The sequence below is a fragment of the Thermobia domestica genome, chromosome 8 (genome assembly GCF_964235325.1).
Source record: "Thermobia domestica chromosome 8, izTheDome1.hap1.1, whole genome shotgun sequence".
NCBI classification, from domain to species: domain Eukaryota; kingdom Metazoa; phylum Arthropoda; class Insecta; order Zygentoma; family Lepismatidae; genus Thermobia; species Thermobia domestica.
Window position 1 is genome coordinate 43,975,975 of NC_137461.1, and position 12,585 is coordinate 43,988,559.

At 33.2% G+C, this 12,585-nt stretch overlaps 1 protein-coding gene across 1 annotated transcript in view; it reads left to right on the top strand.

Moving 5' to 3' along the window:
* The first annotated feature begins 1,628 nt into the window (after window positions 1-1,628).
* Window positions 1,629-12,585, top strand: part of LOC145692848 (endoglucanase A-like) — a 135,521-nt gene continuing 124,564 nt past the window's right edge. Inside the window, exon 1 of the mRNA XM_081768362.1 lies at window positions 1,629-2,232. The gene's annotated coding sequence lies outside the window, so the exon portion shown is untranslated. The remainder of the gene's footprint in view (window positions 2,233-12,585) is intronic.

Sequence of the window (12,585 nt, forward strand, 5' to 3'; positions counted from 1 at the left end):
ACTATCATCGTCATTTAAAGATACATTTTCATTTTCACGTTTACTATTCACATTTGATTCTAATGTATATCTTTCTTTTACCGTAATTTCTAGTTCTTTTAGCATTTCTTGTTATTTTTCCACAATTTCATCTTATCTTCATAGTATTTGTTTTTCTATTAATTCTGTTTTTGCATCTTGAACTTAAAAAAAAATAATTGTTGCATTTTGTAATTTTAAATTTTGAATATGAAAAAATCAGGTATTGTTATAAATTTGTAATAAAACATTTTTAATTTGTAAGCGAATATTTTGAGCAATAATTAATAACCAAGGATCTTATAAAATAGAGGATCTGCCTTTACAACAAAATCTTGAAGCCATACGTCACAGTTTCGCCACCCCTACTATGCCCACTTCGCCCAATAGGATCGCAATGTTTTGAGCCAACAATCATGGCGGAAACGAAAGTAGCCAATCAGACGATGGCAGAAACGAGAGTAGCCAATCAGACGTGTCGATGCTCGCTTGTTTTTTGGCTTCATCGATTTAATAGGATGAAGATACATATGGGCAGATCATCTATTTTATAACATCCTTGTTAATAACCTTTCTAGCTTGAAAATAAATAAATAAATAAGATAAAACTAAAATTTGGGTGGAGAAAAGACATGTACGTTTAATTTCCGTCACATTTTTTTCTTTACAAAATTCTTCTGAAATTAATAGAATATTGTGCAACATTAAAACAAATCTTTTGATCTTCAATGTCTTTCAACACCTTTTACCATATTCAGGTAGAAAAGTGGTTGTATGTTGCGAAATAAATTCACGGAATAATCCAGAGAGAGAACTCTGCATACGACAATAGATATTTAAAATCATGACAACAATATGTTGAACAAGATGACGCAATTAATCCATCATTTTTCCTTCATGGAAATCAGATCACATCAAACGGACATGATGAATAGCTAAATATGTCGATAACTGAGCGAGGTATTTTCGAATGTTGGATAATGATTATATATATAGGATTTGCATCTTAAAAAACTTCCTTGGCTACTAAAAAGGATAAATTGGTGGAAAGAGTTCCCTCCTACACCTATTGCCCCCTCCTTCTTTAATGATTTCTGTCTATCACTACTAATACGAATGAGGAATACTTTGGTGTGCCAATCTCTGTAATTTTCACAGGCGGGTATAGCTAACTACTGCTATTGTACTCCAGGCCAGTTGCAGGATACATCAATTCGCGGAACTTCTAGAAAACCGGTCGCACATTCATTTCATGCAGCAGAGGACCTTGTTGTCGGTTTCTTTTGGACCCTGAAGCAGCAGCTCACATACATCAAAAGAATATGAGTATATGTATACATGTGTGTGTGTGTGTGTGTGTGTGTGAAGAAGAAAAAAAGAGAGAGATGGAGAAATACAAAAAATAATAATAAAGAAAACACCAACGGTCAATACACGTAAAGACATACCTTTAGGGGATTCTACGACGAATGAGGGGTGAGAGGTGGAGACGAGAAGAAACAGCCAGTAAAAGGGAATACCAATGAAGAACGGCGAACAAGTAAGATAGGTGACGATTTCTAAAAGGGAAATCCAAAGATCTACTGTACTCTAGATTTTATCATACTATTGGCTAAAAAAGTATCCAACTGGGAAAGGATTTTAAGTAGGGGACATCAATGTAGGAGTACTTGGGTAGGCAGAAATAAGAGTAGGGGAGAGGAGAACTTATTTTCAACATTTTTTTCCCACTACTACTACGATTTCTGCCCCACTTCAAATGGACGGAAACCCAAAAGAGGACCTCAACGTCTTCTTCTCCGTTCAACATTTCTTGGAAACTGTGGGCTAATTGCTTGAAGTGAGACCTTAACTACGCGAGACCAAACTAATATGTAGCCTGCCTGTCGTCGTTCAACAGCTAGAAAGCACTCTGATTTTGCGACCTTCGCAGACAGCAAGAAGCCACAAGAGAAAGAAAAGCCGGAGATACCGGGTTTCAGACAGAGAACACTATCGAACGTCCGGACAATATTACATCGTCGCTTTAAAAATAATAATAAGCTAACCAGCTAGCCCTTTTAGCCGATATTGTCCAATGTCCATGCACTTATTTTAACGAACTTTTTAGTTTCCGGCAAAGATTCAAGAACTTGTTTGTGAGTGATTATAAGTGTGTGTTGCTTGAAAAGCCATTATTATCATCAGTAAACAAGTTTCCTGCAATATTATCAGGTAAGCATTTTTACCTTGTCTGTCTTACATATTTTTAAGACAAAAAAAGAGCATTTAAAATAGGTAGAGAAGTATGTCTAATGTGTACTTACTTACAGAAATGTTTTGCCTTGTAATTAGTTATGTTGCAAAATGTTCGTATATATCTTGAAGCACAGAAGATATATATATATATATACTATCTACATATCAATATTTACTGTTAATTGCTGAAATATATAAACATTAAGTGCAAAATGTTCGTTAGTAGACAACAAATTCTGAACTTTAAAGAAAGGACTGTTTTTGATAATAAAATTACTGTTAGTAATTATATACGCATAAAGCTTGTTACAACATAACCTGACCGCGTGTACCAATTTTTTAAATTAGGATTTTCTATTTTTATATTACGTATTCGTCAGTCTTGCTAAAGGATTTTCTATTTTCATATTACGTATTCGTCAATATTGCTAAAGGATTTTCTATTTCCATATTACGTATTCGTCCGTCTTGCTAAAGGATTTTCTATTTTCATATTATGTATTCGTCAGTCTTGCTAAAGGATTTTCTATTTCCATATTACGTATTCGTCAATCTTGCTAAAGGATTTTCTATTTCCATATTACGTATTCGTCCGTCTTGCTAAAGGATTTTCTATTTTCATATTACGTATTCGTCAATATTGCTAAAGGATTTTCTATTTCCATATTACGTATTCGTCAGTCTTGCTAAAGAATTTTCTATTTTCATTTTACGTATTCGTCAGTCTTGCTAAAGAATTTTCTATTTTCATATTACGTATTCGTCAGTCTTGCTAAAGGATTTTCTATTTTCATTTTACGCATTAGTCAGTCTTGTTAACAACTTAACCGGTAAAATCACTTGATTTTATCGTTTATATGACAAAGGTACATATATAAGTACCAATATTCACAAAATCGAAATATACACTCAGAAACAAATTGTTCAATTGTAGATTGTTTATCTTGAGGAAAGCAAACCCGTAGCCTATCATGAAAACAGAGTTGCCGAGATATATTTTGGAGAGGGGACAAACTTGAGTTCACTTCCCACTCTTGCCTGCTTCTTTTTGAGCATGTATTTATCTAAATAAACCACTAGAACCTTCAGAGGCGGTTAGAGAGAGAGCTGAATCCCCCCTCATCATCCTAGCTACGGGCTGTGACGTATTCGTGAAATAATCTTTTTATTAGCTGTTCTCTATAGAAAGCATTTTTGTTGCTTATACTCTTTTAAGAGTCTTCATCCCGGCGAAATTAAAATACCGCTAATTTTACAGTAATTATGTGATATCTTCAAATAGATAAAAGATAATTGAAATATGGAACAAGAGCGCCCTAGACAATATTATTTTGCGTGAGGTACCGTTATCACAAGTCACCTAGTGGCTTTCCGTTTTCAGCTGTTTAGAAACGCTAAAATAAATGTCGATTTTCAAAATTGCTCGAAATCGAAAGCAGATAAGTGAGTCGTGATAACGGTATCTCATGTAAAATAATATTGTCTAGGGCGCTCTTGTTCCACATTTCTATTATCTTTTATCTATTTGAAGATATCACATAATTACTGAAAAATTAGCGGTATTTTAATTTCGCAGGGATGAAGACTCTTAAACTTCTGCAGAGCATTATTCCATTATTTGTAGGGGTAAATAAAAGGTTTAGATCTAATGGTTAGTGCAAGTAATTAAGACAAAACGAACGGATTGTTATTTATTTATTTAAATGAAAACTATTTGAGCAATATAGAAACTATCGTGAAGTGCTACTCAGAACTAATTTAGAATAGGGTGACCAGACGTGCCGGTTTCAACGGGATTGGCATTTTTTTTTAAAGTCCCGAGTTGTTGTCCGGACATAAATGCAAGTGGGATTCAAAAATGTCCATTTAAAAAAATGAATCCCTTTTGGATCAAAAGATCCAATATATTTCAATAAAAAAATTTCTTGTACGCCTTATATCTGGAGAACTACATATAGTGTAGCCGAACCCAACCTATCACTTAAGGGGGCAGACTACTAAATATTTTTTCAAAAGCTAACACTTTTTTTGCCAGTTTTTCGTAAATGAAAAGAGATAATGAAATGTAACTTACCTCAATAATAGATAATGTTATTCTTCACCCGAAAATATGAATCGGAAGAATTTTCAGTGTTGCCATCCATACCAATTACAGTGTGACCAAAATTTGAATTACCCAAAAATCTAGGTTAAGGCAACGACTAGAAAAATGAACTCAACGGTAATTGATGAACCCCATCATGCTGTCTGTTTTCCTTGTTAACTACTTTTTAAATAATATTTGCATTTATGTTGTAATAACATTTTTTGTAATTACTTATTTTTTGTAATAACTTATATAAGTTATTACAAAATAAATACAAGTATTATTTAAAAAGTAGTTAACAAGGAACACAGACAGCATGATGAGTCATCAATTACCGTTGAGTTAATTTTTCTAGTCGTTGCCTTAACCTAGACTTTTGGGTAATTCAAATTTTGGTCACACTGTAATTTGTATGGATTGGAACACTGAAAATTCTTCCGATTCGTATTTTTGGGTGAAGAATAACATTATCTATTATTGAGGTAAGTTACATTTTATTCTCTTTTCACTTACGAAAAACTGGCAATAGAGAAATTGTTAGCTTTTGAAAAATATTTAGTAATCTACCCCCTAACTCAATATGATGTGCTTATTTCGTAGAAAGTACGAAAACTCGATTTAGGGGCCATTCAAAAATTTTGTGACCCCTGTTCCAAAAACTAATTGTTGGCCAAGATCTCAATCTTTCAATCCACTTTTTTGAATCAGTCCTAAAATTCTTACTGGCTCATAGTTATATTTTATTTATCCTATAGTTCTTAAACCCCGCAGTTGACCATTTCCAAAGGTTTCGAAATTTTGTTTAAAAAAAAAGAAAATAATTTCATATTTTGCCAACAGATTGCTCCGTATTACATTCCATGTTTTAATTTTCCGTACGGTAACGTAAAAATTTTAATTGGAATAAAGTTAAATAAATGAAAATCAAATTATTTTGAGAAGCTAGATTCTTCCTCACTTGTATTAGTAACAAAATATTAATGATTATATCTGAGAGGATTTTCTAATAATACCACTTTGTTGAATGAACCGCTTTCTTATTTTCTAATCTGTTTATCATAGTTTAAGATACCCCTATTAAATGTTTTATAATGGTCTTCAAGAATTATAATTTATGGTCAAATTATTATTATTATTATTATTTAAACGAAAATTGAAAAATAAAGAAATATTTGCCATTCTACAGGTATATATTATATGAGATAAATAAAGTAAGACGAAAGAAAGTATATCTAAAATATTAATTATTGCAGCCTCAGACATCCAAAAGAATCTCACTGTCAGATGCAGTATTTAGTTTCTCAATTCAGCACATATCCAACGACGTAACTAAGGGGATTGGGGGCGCCGGAATAGGGGGGCGCAAAAACTGAGCAAATATTTATTTTCATTATAACGCAAGGAAAGGAGTTTTTAGCAAACTAAAGATCATTTAAAAAAAAAAAAAAAACTCTGAAACTTAACAGCACAACGACTCATCAAAATTAGCATAATATCCATAGAGCATAAGTTAGCTTCAAAGCTGTTTTGAAAACGTAAAAATCTTTGCAGCCAAAAGAGCCCAGAAAGTTAAATTTTACTTCCAGTTTTTTATGTTTTCATTTAACTTACACGATTTAAAACATTTGCAAAATGTCCGAGTAATTAAATATTCTATTCTAAAGCAACAGGCTGTTGATTCATTCTACACATATGCACATCCCGATATAATTCCAAAAGCATTGTGATTTGCAGTTATTATGATAAGACTATAAGAATCTTTCATGCATGCTACTCTCAGATTATTTGGTCTTCAAATACTAATTAGTTTGGTACTTTATTTTGTACTAAAAAAATAAATTATGTACTTCACTTTTGAAATCAAGCTTTACCGCTTAAAGAAAAAATGGAATAGGATGCCAATGTCTGATGCCAATGTCAGGAGTAGTCTTACAAGGAACCTTAGGTATCTATCAGAGCCCGATTTTCACGAAACTTTGTATATAGAGAGAGTACCTAGGGAAACTCGCACAGCCAAAATTGTAGCTGCAGAGTCCAAGATGTTGGGACACTAGGGCCCGAGAAAGATCAAAAGTGGAACGTCAGTACATTAAGGACATGGTGAGAAAATGCACGTTTTTCTTTAAAACAAATCATTGTAGCGACACGAAATGAGCATACGTGGATACGAGATGGTCAATATGATCTGTTAAAAGTTATAAAAAGAATATCCGCTATCTTGAAAGAGGCCATGTTGAAACTGGTGTGATTGGTGTAAATGAGAAGAGGGTCATCCAATGCATTAATTTTAACGTAAATAGTCACAAAAACCAGTTGGTGAAGTCTGTTGTGGGGTTACATTATTCCTGTGCTTCTGGTTTAGGTACAAGATAAGCAAAGTGTATCTCATGATACTCGAGCAGATGCAGGGTGTGGAGCGCTATAGGTGGACTGATATGATGTCCTGATTTCTGATCGAATTAAGTCAAGTCTAAAAATAAAAAGTTACAAGTTAATCTCAACCATGACATTATTATGAAGATTGAACCCGTCATATCACCACATCCACACCAATTACATGGTGACTGTGACATAAATGATGTAGTGCTAAAATTATATTTCTATCGGTTTTCGAGTTTCACTGATCCCACTCATAGCGCTCCATAATCTGCATCTGCTTGAGTGTCATAAGATACACTTTGCTCATTTTGTACCTAAAGCACAGGAATAATGTAATACCACAACAGACTTCACCCACAGACCAGAAGCACAAGAATATTGTAATCCAACAACAGACTTCACCAGCAGATTTTTGTGGTTATTTACGTTAAAATTAATGCATCGGATGACCCTCTTCTCATTTACACCAATCACACCAGTTTCAACATGGCCTCTTTCAAGATGGCGGATATTCTTTTTATAACTTTTAACAGATCATATCGACGATCTCGTATCCATGTATGCTCATTTCGTGTTGCTACAATAGTTAGTTTTAAAGAAAAACTGCATTTTCTCACCATGTCCTTAATGTACTGAGGTCCCACTTTTGATCTTTCTCGGGCCCTAGTGTCCCAACGTCTTGGACTCTGCAGCTACAATTTTGGCTGTGCGAGTTTCCCGAGGTACTCTCTCTATATACAAAGTTTCGTGAAAATCGGGCTCTGATAGATACCTAGGGTTCCTTGTTAGAGCGTTTGGGTTGATTGGTCAGGGGGGGGGGCGCTAAGGCGACTTCATACTCCGGGAGACAAATAGCGTAGTTGCACCGCTACACATATCAACAATTCAATCTAAAGTAATAGTATTATTATTTGTAAGAAAATATAAGAACTTACCAATCAATACAGTATATCATATATACCAACAATTTCTAATTAATAATAATAATAGTTTATCTTTGCAGATAATTAATAGTTTATGAAGTAAAATAATCAATAATTATTCTTGATTAACAAGTTCAATGGAAATTTTATTTAAGTAAGATTAAACATCTTAAATACAGAAAGAGTAAATATCATTCCTAAGGAGAGCAAATATAAATAAATAACCTATATATGTTTCAATTGACATATTCATTACATGTGTATCTTTATGCCATTATAATTATCATCATTATTGCGAAAATAACTCTTCAAAATAACAACTATTTTTTAGACGTCATGAATAACTTGTTTTTCAGTTTTCTTCTATAATATACTAGCAGAATACCCGTTCTTTGCACGAGAAGAATACGTTTCATTTTGGACATAAAGGAGTGAATTTGGATTTAAACGGCATCGGAAGTGTCACTGTTAGTCTCAGCGACCCCGAAAATTATGGATTCGACACTAACATCGGTCATTTTCGATCATTTTTGTATATATCCTCTTCCCCAAAATGAAATGAAAAAAAATTCTAGGCCCGAACTTTATCTATGTTGAAAATTTGATCAAGATTAGTCGGGTGATTCAAGACGTATTAAGTCATAAACATAGCCACTTTCATTTTTTTATATAGGGTCTATAGATAGATAATGAGATAAGATCACACATTTTTGCCACCGTTGGATCATGTGTTAAATGAATATTTTATGATGTTATATCAGCAAAATTCAATTATACTTACGTAGTATATCAATGTGGGGAGATTATTGTAACTAGTAATCATTGTATCAGACATAAATATTAAAAAAAAAAAAAAAAAAAACGCGTAGAAAATGTTAATAGTAGCAACTATTTACTTAAAATATAGTACAGTTTTCGTAAATGAAAATCGCATGATATCTTTCATATTTGCCAGTCGTTACACTAAATAATGATATAAAGGTAAGGAAATTTTCGTTTCATTTTCTCGAAAGACAGTATTTCAAATCATCATCTTCTTTCTCACTTCAACCATAGGTTGGTGTGCAACATGGAAATTTTAAAACTTTTCACTCCCTTGAGGAGCTGTTTTATACTTTGATAAGGTCTCTTCTTCGTAACTGCATCTAGATATTCTATCCTTGGTCTTCCTCTTCCTGCTTTTCCTTCTGCCTTTCCCTCTATCAGCACGGTGATCCAATCGGAGTGCCGAATAAGATGGGCAAGCATGCTGTTTCTTCTTTTCCCTATTATCTTCATGATCTGTTGTCCTTCATTAGCATCCTTTAGTACGTCTTCATTCATTTTCCTTTCGGTCCATGAAATGAACAGTATTCTGTGCCAACGCCACATTTCAAATTCTTCCAGCTTGGATATTTCAGCTTTTCTCAATGTCCACGTCTCTCATCCATAAAGCACCACGCTCCATATCAGCGTCTTAATAAATCCTTTACAAACGTCCAATAACACATTTTTATTAGCAATCCTCTTTTCCTTGTTTAGCCTGTGCTATTCTTGAACTTAGGTCTTTTTCACTTTTTCCGTCCGAGACTTCCTAAATAAGGAAATGTCGTAACAGCTTCGATTTTCTCACCATCTAGCCATACTTTTCCCCCTTCCTATCCTGCTCCTGTGCACTTTATCACCGTGGTTTTCTTCTTATTTATCTTCATTTTGCATGTTTTTTTTTTTCAGTTGGTCGTTCAAGTTTGCAAGTGCTTCCTGCAAGTTCTTTTCGTTCTCTGCTATCAGTGCTATTTCCAGTGGCGACCTGAACGGATAATCCGGGTAGGCACGGGGCCAACTAAGAATTTTGAAAAATATATAAACGCTAAAAGATACAATAAGGGGTAGATATACTTTCCACTATTTATATTAATGGTAGATAATTATTTAACAAATAGTATCAACCACTACTGGGAAAGTAATTTTCTACTGTCATTAATCAATCAAATGTGTTGTATGTATCCATAAACGAGGGAGCGAGCCTACGCAAAGTTAAAGTCCTAAAGCCGCCCTGGCTGTGTCATCACCAAATCTATATATTCCAGTGATTAGTTTAATGTTAAAAAACAATTAATTTAAAACTCATTGCTACTATTACCTTTAGCCACCCTTAAAAGTTTATTTCAATTTTCTTCATTAAAAGAAATCGGTTAATTAATAATAGCATTTGGTTAATTAATAATTAATGTTTATTAGCGTTCCAATTTGCAATATAATTATTATCTTTCTGCAACAGAAAGGAAGTTACACAATTATATTATTCATGTAGCGAAATATACGTAAGACAAAAGATAATAGAATGTTGGAACATTGAAGGAAAAGGGCCTAAACCTAATAGTTAGAAAAATGAAAGAAATGGTGATTATAATAAATGGAAATGTTTTAATTGTAGAATATAAAAAAAAAAAAAAAAAAAAACAGAAGAAGTGACTAGTTTCAAATACCTTGATTACCTCTGGTGCTTCAGGTCCCTGGTTTGATCCCCGACAAGTTTGTGGTGAACAACATCGTGCCGGTTTTCTCGGGGTAATCCCATTTCCTGCTACATTCTCGTTCCACCAAATACTCCATCATTATTTACTTGCCTTAATCATCCGTTTCTCTTAGCCTAATGGACATAATCGTAGGACGTTAAACAAAGATTTGATTACATTTTTTTCAATAACCTTATTAGTGAAGATCTAAAGTGTGAGTAGGAATTAAAAACAGAGAGAGAAAAGGTGAGAGAAGTATGTGGAAAGAAAGAAAGAAATATTTTGTACGTGATTGAACAAAAAGTTAAGAACAAGATTCAACAAGTGTTGAACCTAACTACTTTGTAGGCTTTTAAGCTATGCCACGCTTGAGTATCGAAAGTATCATAGAACGCCTGTGTGGATCTGTCTGTCAACGGATATCAAAACAAAAACGGCAAGAGATATCGAAAACTGGTTTTTGCAATCGAATCGGTGTCCCAAGAACAAGAATTGCAACTCCGCCGCTAACCCTCAATTCAACCATTTCCGATCTAAACGATAATAATAATAATAATAATAATAATAATAATAATAATAATAATAATAATAATAATAATAATAATAATAATAATAATAATAATATTTTTAGTGCTATGAACAGCCAGATAGCAAAAATACAGCACTCACTCATAAAACTAAGGGTTATAACACACGTCTTATATTCCTTTTAATATTAACAATACATTTGTTTCGACGATAGGAGGTCATTGTCTATCTTATAATATATACATAATTTTACGACTTGCATCTTGTCTGGATAAACATAATTACTTCATTATTCATTAAAATAGTTAGTCTTTCTTAAAATTGTCCTTAAAACAAGGATACCGTCAAACATACAAATATACTATAAAAATATACATACCTATTAAAATCTATACTCTGTTCAATAAATACAATTATCCCGATAATATATTAAAAGAACTTGTCAGTTTTCTTTAATAATAATAATAATAATAATAATAATAATAATAATAATAATAATAATAATAATAATAATAACATAGGTCATCATCATAGGTATTCAGTCATTATTGGCAGGTCACTTGCGGCAACTGGGAAGGTTCGCTGTCCCACGGTCTTCCACTAACCTCTTCGTCTTCCCATCCCATACGATTTTTCTGTTTTAATATAGTCCATTAGTTGTAGTCTCCTTCGCCCCCTCCCTGTCTTTCCTGCCACCATGCCCTCTAGCACATCCCTCATGATACAATTCCTTCTTAGTCAATGTTCCAACCAGTTTCTCTTCCTCTTCTTAATAATATCTAAAATTGCCCTTTTTTCCTCTACCATTTCTAACATTCTCTCGTTCTTTTTCCTCTAGACCTAGCTAATTTTCTCGATTCTTCTCCGCACCCACATTTCGAAAGCTTCCAATGTTTTTCATCATTTTGAGTAATGTCCATGTTTCTGACCCATACACTACAATGCCCCACACAAAATATTTTATGAGTCTTTTTCTCAACTATTTATTCAAGGTCTCACAAAATAGTATTTTCTTCCTCTTAAAGGCTTCTTTCCCCATTCCTATTTTTGCTTTTATTTCGCGTTCACATTTCATATCATCACTAATAATCCTACTCAGTATCGAAAACCAGTCATTTATTATATTTTCTCCCTTCCCACTTCTATATTTGACATTGACCCTTTTGTTCTAACCACCATGACATTTATTTTCATCCCATATACCTTACAACACTTCTTAAAGTTTTCTAACATCTTATTGATTTCGTCTTTAGATTCTACAACAACCTCTATATCATCTGCAAACCGTATGCACCTACCGAAATGCCTCATTATATAATGTCTTTTTCACTAGTTCTTCTAGATAAATATTTAAAAATGTAGGCGAGAGACAGCATTCCTGTCGAACTCTCCTTCCACTGCACTCTCCTGTGTCATTTCCTCCCCTATTCTAACACTTATTTGTTGGTTCCTATATAAGTTTCTTATAAACCTTTGATCTTTTTATTCCAACCCAATTTTCTTTAGAACTTCCAGCAGCAATTCCCAATTCACGCGATCAAAAGCCGTTTCTACATCAATAAATACCACATACACCTCTTTCCTTTTTTTCTATAAACATTTCACCGATCTCCCTTACTAATCCAATTGCATCTCTTGTACCCTTACCTCTCCTGAACGCGAACTGTTCTTCTTCGTCTTTTTTAATTTGGTCTTCCATGATAGGGAAGAGAAATTTCGTTTTAAAAAAATCCAAACAAATAAAGGTTCTACTAAATTTTCATTGTCAATTCTATGTTTAAGCAAAAAGTTTCCATCCAAAGGTCTGCAACTGTACAATTAAAAGTGATGGACTTCTTCTAAAAAGACATGCTGTTATTACAATAATTATAAGCTTTTAAGAAAACATCTGAAATGAACATCAGACTGTAACTTT